This window comes from Sceloporus occidentalis, unplaced genomic scaffold (assembly GCF_023333645.1).
Source record: "Sceloporus occidentalis isolate IW3139 unplaced genomic scaffold, rSceOcc1.0.p SCAF_592, whole genome shotgun sequence".
Taxonomy (NCBI): Eukaryota; Metazoa; Chordata; class Lepidosauria; order Squamata; family Phrynosomatidae; genus Sceloporus; species Sceloporus occidentalis.
This window is the reverse complement of record NW_028317572.1, coordinates 38,981-51,140: the sequence shown is the minus strand read 5'-3', so window position 1 is coordinate 51,140 and position 12,160 is coordinate 38,981. Positions and strand designations below refer to the sequence as shown.

The window sequence follows — 12,160 nt, the reverse complement described above, 5'->3', positions numbered from 1 at the left end:
CTCCAGTGTGGACTCTCTGATGTCTCATTAGGCAGGATTTCATAGAAAAACATTTCCCACAATGCTGGCATTTGTATGGCTTCTCTCCAGTGTGGACTCTCTGATGTCTCATTAGGCAGGATTTCATAGAAAAACATTTCCCACAATGCTGGCATTTGTATGGCTTCTCTCCAGTGTGGTTTCTCTCATGACTGAAATGTTCTTCTGTAAAGAAGGACAACGACTAAATATCAAAGTTAAGAGAGGAGAGCGTTACCCCAAGATCCAGCCCCCGTTCACCCTTCTCAATTTGAGATTAAATTAATAAAGTTGGTGTGAGTGACCTGAGCATGAGCCTGTTGCAGATACCCTAAATCCATGGAACAATTGTAACCTTACTCATAGGAGCTAGCAAAGAAGAGATTGAAGAGGGGCTGCCATAAGGGAATCACTGGAAGCAGATAGTCAGACAAAAGACTGTTGAAAAAATATTCTATTAAACATGTGTAGAAATACGTTGATTGACAGGTGGCATCATATCCTGTGAGACTGCCATAGAGTCCTGAGTCAGAGCCCAAGGCATGATGCAAGCTAACTGCAGAGGATGCTTCATGCTGTGTGGCACCAGATGACTCACAACCAATAAAGCATACAGCTCACATGCGGATTGGTGTGGATTGGATTGGAGTTGTGTGTACAAGGGATGGTGAAGTTGATGTAAGTCGGAGAGGAGAGCTTGCAAATAATTGTATTATTAGGAGCAGGTAACTGGTAAAGTTGTCAGATATTGTGCAGCTGTGATTATTTATCGCAGAAATTTCCTTTTTGAAATTAATATGATTTTATATGGTGTTTTCTGCATTATATTTAATTAACTGTTCTCTTTTATATAAATCCTTTTAGAAGTCTGGATGAGTGGTTGCCACTATAAACACGCCATGTGTAGCTTGTATTCCGCCCGAAATGTTATATAACTCAGCGTGGGAGATACTCAATTAGGATACAACTTTCTAAGCAACCGTGCCAAAGCTCCTATTTTAAGTCTATATTTCTCAAAGTTATTTAGGGCAATTTTTACCTGTCAGGTTTAGGATTTCATTTTATGAATGGATGTTTACCCTTATTGCTAGAATACAATTTAGTATTGTGATGCTTTCTAATACTTGTATTTATTTTGTTTGATTGTTTTTACATCTGGCCATGAGCCATAATAAATTATTCATTCATTTATTTGTATTATTTTGTAAGTCAAGTTAAAGAACCGAATGAAATCTCCTGTGTCCGTGACTTATTTTTAAGTGTGGAAAGTGATCAGTGTTTTGCCAATACCTATATCTGGATATTTGCATCCGTACTCTGCTATGATATTTTTGAGCTGCATCTGGGAGCGTCACCCTCAGATTGTAGTGTACATTGGCTTGTGAACAGGATAGAAATTCAGAGCCAACAAGGACCTGAGAAGCGGTGTGCTAATCCCTTTTGTCTGAGGTATTTGCATGAAACACCCACTGCATTCAATTCAGTTTCACCCCATTCTTTCTATACACAGGACATATATAATATAGAAAGTGATATAAACCTTTCTGAACCCTCAGTTTCTGACCCCAAGCACCAATTTCAGTATAAATATCAGCCCCGACTTGCTATTCTTCGATGCCAGTCCAGTTACAGACAGACACTGTTTTCATGGCTAAGCACCTCAATGCACTCACCAACCCCAATTGTCGCAGGAACTACTGACCTCTCTCTGTTCCAGATCCTCAACAATTGGAATAAAGATCTGGGCAGCGGCAGCGGAGGAGAGAGGTGAGCGTTTGGGGCAAGCCAGCCCCAGGAACATCCCCCCTCCCATCCAGAAGCAGCCGAAGCAGCGGCGGAGCCAAGGCACGCCCAGGGCCCTTTCAAAAGGCCCAGGAACACCGGCTCCAAGCCGCGGCGGCAGCGGAGGAGAGAGGTGAGTGTTTGGGGCAAGCCAGCCCCAGGAACATCCCCTCCCATCCAGAAGCAGCAGCAGCAGCAGCGGAGCCAAGGCACGCCCAGGGCCCTTTCAAAAGGCCCAGGAACACCGGCCCTAAGCCGCGGCGGCAGCGGAGGAGAGAGGTGAGTGTTTGGGGCAAGCCAGCCCCAGGAACATCCCCCCTCCCATCCAGAAGCAGCAGCAGCAGCAGCGGAGCCAAGGCACGCCCAGGGCCCTTTCAAAAGGCCCAGGAACACCGGCCCCAAGCCGCGGCGGCAGCGGAGGAGAGAGGTGAGTGTTTGGGGCAAGCCAGCCCCAGGAACATCCCCCCTCCCATCCAGAAGCAGCAGCAGCAGCAGCGGAGCCAAGGCACGCCCAGGGCCCTTTCAAAAGGCCCAGGAACACCGGCCCGAAGCCGCGGCGGCAGCGGAGGAGAGAGGTGAGTGTTTGGGGCAAGCCAGCCCCAGGAACATCCCCCCTCCCATCCAGAAGCAGCAGCAGCAGCAGCGGAGCCAAGGCATGCCCAGGGCCCTTTCAAAAGGCCCAGGAACACTGGCCCCAAGCCACAACGGCAGCGGAGGAGAGAGGCGGTGGTAGCGGAGGCAGGAGGAGAGCGTTGGGGGCGTGGCCAACCCTAGGAACATCTCCCCCTCCCACCCGAGAGCCAGCAGCGGCGGCGGAGGCAGGGCTTCGCCCAGGGGCCTCCTGAAAAGGCCCAAGGAACATCGGCCCCGGCGCGGCGGCGGTGGACAGCAGTCGAGAGAGGCAGAGTACCACTGTGGGACAATCCCTCATATTAGTGACAAAACAGAGATCTCAATTAGAATTTTTTATTATTATTACTTTATTTTATTAAGGGAGGGGGTAAGAGAGAGAACAATAATAACTGAAGGGAAAACGTAAGTAGGTCTGTGTGTGTTCGCAAATGTCTTTGCCGCAGTAGGTGAATGGCGAAACGAATACTTGAATTGGGGATAACTTTCCAATTCAGTTAAGTAAGGTGGAGCAAGGTTTGAAATATAATAGGAATATTATAGACTTACAGCTTTTACTACTCTGGAATCTTCCGTGGTTATAAACAATCATACTGAATTATTAGAAAAGCCTAAATAAAAGGAGAATATTTGATAGTAAACAGGTTTACAAAACTAACCTTGCAAATCCCCCAACAATCTAGAAATAAGGATGACTCTTGCAAAGCTAATTACATAAAGGGGGCAATTCCTTACAGTATTAAGGCCTAAGGGCAAAAGTGACGCCCACCTTTTTAAGTTTAGTCCAGAGGTAAGAAGGTGGAGAACGGGGAGAGGGAAACTAAGAGAAATAATAAGAGAACGGAAAAGTTAAAAGGAAATTGGTAGAAGCTAATAATTAACTGGGAACAACATTAACTTACCCCGGGTATTGAACAAAGATTAGAAACTCTCAAATATAAGAAACTGTTAAGTGAAAAATAAAAAAAAAATAAAAAAAATGGAAGAACAATGTCCAAACCCCCCACAAGAAGCAGAAGGCAATACACCAGGGGAAAATATCTCTGAAACAGAATCCCTAAATATTAATATCTCAAACAATATCATTCTGGAAGAAATAAAAAAATTAAGGATAGATATCAGAACCGAAATTAGGGCTGAAATCCATCAAGAAATAAAAGAATGGAAAGAGGAAATAAAATTAGAAATACAGAAAGAGATAAAGGAATTAAAAGAGAGTCTAGGTAATATGGCACAGGACATAAAGGCAAATCAAAAAAAAATTACAGACACAGAAGGGAAAACATCTAGATTAGAGGAGAAGGTAGAACAGATAGAAGAGACTCAAATGTTAGAGGAAAAATTTAAAATACTAACAGAACTGAGAAACAAAGAAAAAACCCTGAAAATTCGGGGACTCCCAGAACAATATAATGAGAATTTAAATACCCGGCTAATCCCGGCATTAGCATATTATATAGATTGGGTACCAGAACAACTAGACCTGGAAGTAGACAAACTATACAGACAAAACTCCCGGATTGCGACCAATAAAAAAACTCCCTAGAGATATTGTTATACATTTTGTAAGATCTAGAGTACGGGATTTGGTTCTAGATATTAATTATCAAAAAAAATTCTTTATGGAAGACCATCCTCAGGAAATTAAAATATTTAAGGATCTACCCCCTCAAATTTTAAAGAAAAGGAAGGATTATGCAAAATTAACAGAATTTCTTAAAGAAAATGAAATTAAATACCGATGGGGAAAGATTGAAGGAATAAATTTTTCCATAGATAATAAGAGATACCGCATAGATACCATTGAAAAAGCAGAAGGATTCCTTTAAAAATTTGAAGGAAGTGAGTCCACGGGGAGTGACACCTCAGAAGAAGAGTGTATTAATTTAGAGCAAACAGTTGCCCAAAGAGTTAATCAACAAAATTACAGGGAAGCTAAAAAACAGAGAAGGAAATCAGAATCCGAAATAAAGACAAATATAGACATAAAAGAGAAAACTGGTGAGATTGCAACACAACAACAAAGTGTACAACAAGAGTTAGAAGAAGGAGAAATACAAGGAGAACAAGAACAAGATAGTAAGAGAGAGAGAAAAAAAAGGGAAAATAACATTAGAACAGAACGTATTGCAACAAGATTAAGAAAATTAACAGAAAACAGGCCTCATTTAGATTTAGACAAGGAAGAAGGAGATAGTGACTTTTACCCAGAGACAGTTACGAAAAAGAAAAGTAGGAAAAGGAACAAGAGATAAAAGAGGACACAGAAACGGGAAAGAACAACTAAAATGGAATTAAAGGTGCTAACTTGGAATGTTAATGGACTTAATTTTAAAGAGAAAAGAAATAAAGTATTTGGTTTTCTGAAGAAGCAAAAGGCAAGTATAATTTGTTTACAAGAAACTCATTTAAGACAGAAAGATTTAAGATTGATACAGAACCAAAACTTAGGTACTCTTTACTCTGCCCCCAGCATACAATCTAAAAAGAAAGGTGTGGCAACTTACATAAAAAATAATATCAAATCCAAAGAAATCTTTAAAGACTTAAACATGGGATTATACATTGCAACGGAGGTAGAGTTACAACTCGGTAAAATACTGATAGTTAATATTTATACCCCACAAGAAAGGAAAGCTAATTTTTTTAACGAAATTAAGACAAAAGATAAAAAATCTAGACTATGAAAAAATAATAATAACAGGAGATTGGAATGGAGTATTGAACCCAAAGATAGATAGATCAACCAAAGCTAAAAAAAATAACATGCAGGGAGCTCTCCCAAAAGCAGCACATAATCTAATTAAGGAGAATTATCTAATTGATATTTGGAGAGAAAGGAACGAAAAGGTGAAGGACTTCACATATTATTCAGGACGATTCAATTCTTGGTCCAGAATTGATTTTACAGTAATATCCAAATCGTTATGTAAATACATAACAACAACAGAGATCATGCCTAAGATTATCTCTGATCATAATCCAAACTTAGTGCAATTGAGTATAGGGGAAAAAGAATACTCTTGGAAATTGCAGGATGCGCTGTTAGCGGATGAAAAGATAATAGAAAAAATCAAACAAGAAATTAGAACATATTTTGAATATAATGTAAATCAAGAAACACCAATAGATGTAATATGGGATGCATCAAAGGCAGTAATCCGAGGGTATCTCATTCAACAGGAAATAAGACAGAGGAAAATCAAAATAAAGGAAGAAAAAGAACTAACAGAAAAATTAAAATCTAAAGAAAGAGAACAGATAATGAACCCCAAGAATAATAAAATAAGAGAAGAAATACAATTAATCAGAACACAACTAGAACAGAAAATAACAAAAGAGATTCTGAACAATATCAAAGAATGTAAACATTATCACTTTGAGAACGCTAACAAGGTGGGGAAATGGCTGGCTAATAAGCTAAAAAAAGAAAAGGCAGGTAAAACAATATTAAAGTTAACAGAAAATAATAAAGTCCACACCCAACAAAAAGATTTAATGAAGATTACAGAACAATACTATAAAAATTTATTTAAAGAAAAAAAAGGGGAAGAAAGCGAGAAAGAAATAAAAAGGAAATATATTAAGGAATGTCACATTCCAAAAATCTCTGACCATCAATTGGAAAAATTAAACGCACCTATATCTCTATCCGAAGTTGAAATAGCAATCGAAAGACTAAAAACTGACAAAGCACCAGGACCAGACGGGTTTACGGCCAAATACTACAAAACATTTAAATCTGAAATATCCTCATGGTTGCATAAAACTATCAAACAAATCGACACGGGGGACGTACCCCAAACATGGAAACAATCATTAACAGTTTTGATTCCTAAAGAAGGTAAAAACCCTGAGGACATAGCTAATTACCGGCCAATTACACTTTTGAACATAGACTATAAAATCTATGCATCTATACTAGCGGAAAGATTAAAGAAATTCTTAGGCGAATGGATATCAGAAGAGCAAACGGGTTTCCTCCCAGGGAGATACTTAAGGAACAACATACGTACAGTTTTGGACATAATTGAATACTATAACAATCATAAGGACTTAAAACTGGGACTGCTCTTTCTGGACCTAGAAAAAGCATTTGACAATGTAAATTGGGACTATTTAATGATACTAATGGAGGAATGTGGAATTCAAGGTAAAATACTGCAAGGGATAAAGAAAATTTATAAAAAACAAGAAACCCAAATAATAGTTAATGGGGGGGAAAACAAATAGGTGTGTAATATCTAAAGGGACCAGACAGGGCTGCCCACTCTCCCCACTCTTATTTATTATGATAATAGAAACATTAAGCAGGAAGATAAAAATGGAGAAAAAGATTAAGGTACCTAAAACAGAAAACTTTCAATATCATTTACGAGCATATGCAGATGATATAGCAATTTTTCTGGATGATCCGATAAAAAGTATAAAAAGAGTAGAGGAAATCTTGGTAGAATTCGGCAACATAGCAGGAGTCAAAATAAACAAAGGTAAATGCGGAATAATAACTAAAAACTTAAGTTTAAAAGATTTAGCAAAGCTAAAAAAGGAAACCGAATTCAAACTTATTGATAGATGTAAATATTTAGGGATAACAATATCTAACAACAATAAGAAGCTATATAAAAACAATTACGAAAATACATGGAAGAAAATCAAAGAGGAGCTAGATAACTGGTCCAATAAGTATCTCTCGCTTATGGGAAGGATAGCGACAATACAAATGCAGGTCCTCCCCAAAATGTTATTCCTGTTTCAATCTCTTCCTATTATAGACAACAAATTACCTTTTACACAGTGGAATAAGGACATAACAAGCTTTATATGGAGAGGAAAGAAACCTAGAATGAAACTAAAAGTATTACAAGGTAGAAAGGAAAAAGGTGGCTTAGGCTTGCCTAACCTTGAATTATATTATGATGCATGTGTACTTATATGGGCTAAAGAGTGGATTTCTCTTGAAAATAAGAAACAATTAGAATTGGAAGCGGGGGACATGAATGTAGGATGGCATGCATACCTAATGTACGATCATAGAGATACAAAATTTAATAAACATAAAATCAGGAAGGTAATACTTAAAATCTGGAAAAAATATAAGAATTTTTTCTATACTAAAATTCCAAAATGGGCCTCTCCACAAGAAGCATTTCACAGAAAAGAATACGTGGGAAATTACAAATGGTTAAAACACGAAGATTATGTAATAAATGTAAAAGGAAAAATGGAAATTAAAAAAAAGGAAGATCTAGAACGAGAAGGGGAAAAAATCAACTGGTTACAATACGCACAGTTAAAAATAGAAACAAAGAAAGACCTAAATGAGAAGGGTATAGAAACAGAAAAAACAGAATTTGACAAAATTATAATGGGTAAAGAAAAAGGTACAATTAGAAAAATTTACAAAATGTTACTAGGCTTTGATCAAGTAGAGGAAACGATTAAGGAATCAATGGTAAGATGGATGGAAAACATAGGGAAAACAATACAGTTAGAAACATGGGAAAAATCATGGAGGATTACTCAAAAATTTACAAAAGGAAACACTTTGAAAGAAAATTATTACAAGATCTTTTACAGATGGTACCTGACCCCCTCTAGGCTTGCCAAAATGAAAAAACACGTAGATAGGCAATGTTGGAAATGTAGAGAGAAGGTGGGAACAATGTATCATGTATGGTGGCACTGTGAAGAAATACAGAAATATTGGAGACAAATACATAAAGAAATACAAGAAATAATGGAAATTAAAATTCCATTGTCTCCAGAAATATTTTTACTTAATATGATAGAAATACCACAGGGAAAATTAGACAAAACACAGAATAGTATGATACTATATCTAATATCGGCCGCGCGTATGGTATATGCCAGATATTGGAAACAAAAAAGGATCCCAAATGTAACAGAATGGAAAGTAAAAGTGTTGGAACTAAAGGAGATGGACAAAATGTTGATGCATATTGCAGGAAAAACGAAGCAAGAGTTCGAAAAGAAATGGGGGAAATTGATAAAAAGTTGGTGTTAAGAAGGTGGGTGGTAGTCAGAAAGCAATGGGTGAAAGTATGATAAACGTATTATGTCAGTCAATATTATAAGGGAGAATAAGAAAAAAGAACAGGGCAGTAGTTAATTCCATGGGAAAATAATATAGATAAATATAATTATGGTAATAATAGAAATAACATCTTTGTTTCTTCATCTTTGAAAATGTTAAAAGAAGCCTGAAAATTTTTTTCTTTTTTTTTCTTTTTTTTCCCTATCTTTGTAATAAAACCAAATAAAGATTATAATTAAAAAAAAAACAATTGGAATAAAGATCTGGATAGGTAACGTATCACCATTATCAAAGACTTACATCTATTCACCACTCCCACCTTTGTTACAAAGTTCTTGCGTGTGTGCATGAACACTTATATGTATGTGTCTGTGTGTTTTGCTTTCCACCTAAATAAAACACAAAACCCTATTTCAGATGCCTATGAAAATCTGTTTGATTCAGGAATTTCTAAAGCTTGGCTGGATCCAGAGGTCACTATTGCCCCAGTAAAACTATTTTGTTCTATTGAGCTAAGTACCAAATCCCCCTAAAAGCATAGCACTTGCGGATGTCCTCCCCAGACTCCAGCATTTTGCATAACAAAGGACCACTTGAATGGAGGTAAGCAAGCTCAGGTAAGAAAAGAAACAGTAGACAAAAGCAGGGTTTGTGTCCCCTTTCCTCCCTTCATAGACATTATAATTGCTGAATGGAACCCCTAAATATGTCTGAAAACAAGGATTTCAGCTGGTTCTCAGAAGTTCACTCAAACCAGTTCTTAAAATCTGTCAGGTTGGTGGCTGCCTCCCAATCCCCAAGGCCCCTCTCCTGGCCCTTCCCAGAGGTCCCTTCCTCTCCGCACAGAGCTAGGCGATCCTGCCTTTGCTCCTGCCTTCCCCTCCTGGCTCCCAGAGGCTTGATCCCCTTCCCTTTTCCCCTCCACTCTCCAACCTTCCCTCTTCCCCATCTGCACTGCTTCACCATTTCACATTCAACATCTCTTCCCTGCCTTTCTGTTTTTCACATTGGCTCCCTCTCTCTATCACAGACACAAACCCACAGAGTGTGATGCACAAAAGGGACACTTTGAGGCTCATTTTTTGAGAAAGGCAGGACAATCAGTACACGAATAATGCATTAGGAAAGGCAGAACAAGGGTCTGGGACCTGGATTCCAATTTTGGTGAGGGTCAAGTGCTAGGGATGAGCCTTAAAACAGCTTTAGGACATCTCCAAGACTGGGATGGATTACTGTTTGGGATTGGAACCCCAGGGGATCTCAGAGGGGAAGTGGGGGCCATTTTGCCACTGTTGGGTCCTGTCTGATCCATTGCAGGGCCAAGGGAGGCCTTTTCCCCACAAAGCCTCTCCAGAGCATCAAACAGCTGGAAGAGGGGCCACAAAAGCCAGGAAACTTGCTCAGGAATGGGCTGAGGACCCTTTTGGGGGAAAAGCATTAATCTCCATGGCTTCTTCCCACAAAATTCCAGAATTGGCAGTTTAGGATTGGATATTTAGAATCCTTACAAAGCTGAGAACAATAGTACCTCACTAAAACTAGAAACTCTAAGATTCCACAGGAAGTTGTTATGACAATTAAATTACGTGTGAAAGGGAACTAGGAATGGTAGTACAGCACGCCCGCGTCATACACAGGCACGCTTTACGCGGACTTGAGCTTTCCAATGGGGCTTGAGCATAGGCGGAATTCACCTTACGCGGAGGGATCCAGAACGGATCCTCCGCGTAAGGAGAGGGCCAAGTGTATAGCACAAGTTGAACATGTGTCAACAGTGTGATGCAGCAGCTAAAAAGGCCATGTGATCCTAGGCTGAATCAATAGGAGTATAGTGTCAAGATCAAGGGAAGTAATAGTGCCGCTATTCTGCTTTGGTCAGGGCTCTCTTGCAATAATCCTGTGTCCAGTCCTGGACACCACAATTTAAACAGATGTTGAGAAGCTGGAGCATGTCCAGAGAAGAGAAACTAAAATGGTGAACGGTCTGGAAACCATGCTCTCTGAGGAATGAGGGAGCTGGGTATGTTTAGCTTGGAGAAGAGAAAGTTAAGAGTGGGTATGACAGCCCTGTTCAAATATTTGAAGAGATGTTATATTCTGGATGGAGCAGGCTTGCTTTCTGCTACTCCAGAGAAAAGGACATGGAACAATGGATGCAAGCCACAGGGACAAGAGATTCCACTTAAACTTTAGGAGGAACTTCTTGAGAGTATGAGCTCTTCAACAGTGGAATATACTCCCTCAGAGTTTGGTGGAGTCTCTTTGGAGGTCTTTAAACAGAGGCTGGATGGTCATCTCTTGGGGGGTGCTTTGAATGTCTATTCCTGCATGGCAGAGGATTGAACCGGATGGTCCTTGTGGTCTATTTCAACTCTTTGATTCTATAATTCTAAAGTGGAATCATATCTCTCTGACAGTGAATTATGAAAGGACCCTCAGTCTTCACAGGAAGGGCAATGGATTCAGGTTCCTTACCCACAGAGGCCACATTCTCATAATTCTCCATCATCACATAACTGTACATTAGTTTCTTCTTCTTTGTCAACAGTTTCCATTCCACTTCAGTGAAATATACCGCCACATCCGCAAAGGTCACCTGCAATAGGAAATAGCCCTTATTCAGGGAGTGACTAAGCAAAAGGGGAGGAAAGCACATGGTGCATTGCAAATATTATTTCAACACTTCAGAATTCAGTCCAGGAAATAAACTTTACATTCTGCAAGCAAGCAAAAAGCTACAGCCTTTGAGATCCAGTTTGTCTCGAATCCTTTCAATATCATATACAATATGATAAACAATATAATTTAGGCCATTTCTGACCTGACCTGACCTGAGGAGATAAGGGGAAATGGGAGGAGGAGAGTGAAACAGGACGTTTTCAAAGCCCCTGAAAAAATGAGGTGACAGAGAATTAACCAGGACATGCTCTTCCAAACTGGGACAGTATGTTCTCTGCTTGCTTTCATGAGCCAGTCCAGACACAGATGAAACTAACAGTCAGGATGTGAACTTACCAAAGAGCTGTTGTACCTCAGCAGCCTCTTTCTGTTGGAGCCCAACTCCTTCGGCTTGGCCTTTGTGTCGGCCATCAGGTGGACAGGGGGATCCTGGTGACCCTGCATTTTGGTCACGTCCAGCAAAAGAGGTGCCAAAGCCGTGTACAAGGGGTCCAAGATGAAGTTCCTAAGAAAAGAGACCATGGTTAGGCTTGCCTTGCCTAGAAACCCTGCAGAACTCAAAGTCACTGAGATCAGCATCCTGCTGGTGACATACGCAGGTGACGAATGTCTCCTTTGGGCCGATGCAGAGGTGGGCATCCCCTTCCTCCTTCTGCACCAATCAAAGCCCCTGGATCTAACATAGACTCTCTGCAGCTCCCCTACACAACAGTTACTTCATGCCTTGTGAGAGTAGCTGGGGATCATGGGATGGGGAATTGGAAAGGGAATGCTGGGGAATGCTGCAGGCATCCTAAGAGGCCGGAAGCTGCGCCAAAGTCATGCTCCAGTCCTAAGGACTAGAGTGCAGCTTCTGACCTCTTAAGATGTGTGTGTCATTTAAACAGCATACCTCCAAAGTGACCCAAAGCAGCTTTATTCTGGCCTGTCTGTTCAGGCCCTAAGTTATCCTTACCTACCTAAGGAGAGCCAGTCTCACCTTCCATCCTGCCT

The 12,160-nt window shown here is 40.0% G+C and overlaps 1 long non-coding RNA gene across 1 annotated transcript; it reads right to left on the bottom strand.

The window, feature by feature from the left end:
* Window positions 1-8: 8 nt before the first annotated feature.
* Window positions 9-11,582, bottom strand: LOC149271041 (uncharacterized). Its single transcript, XR_016279795.1, has 3 exons — window positions 11,504-11,582; window positions 10,964-11,084; window positions 9-204 (listed from the first exon to the last, which is right to left on the bottom strand). It is a non-coding gene; the product is annotated as an uncharacterized LOC149271041 (long non-coding RNA).
* Between the last annotated feature and the right edge of the window lie 578 nt (window positions 11,583-12,160).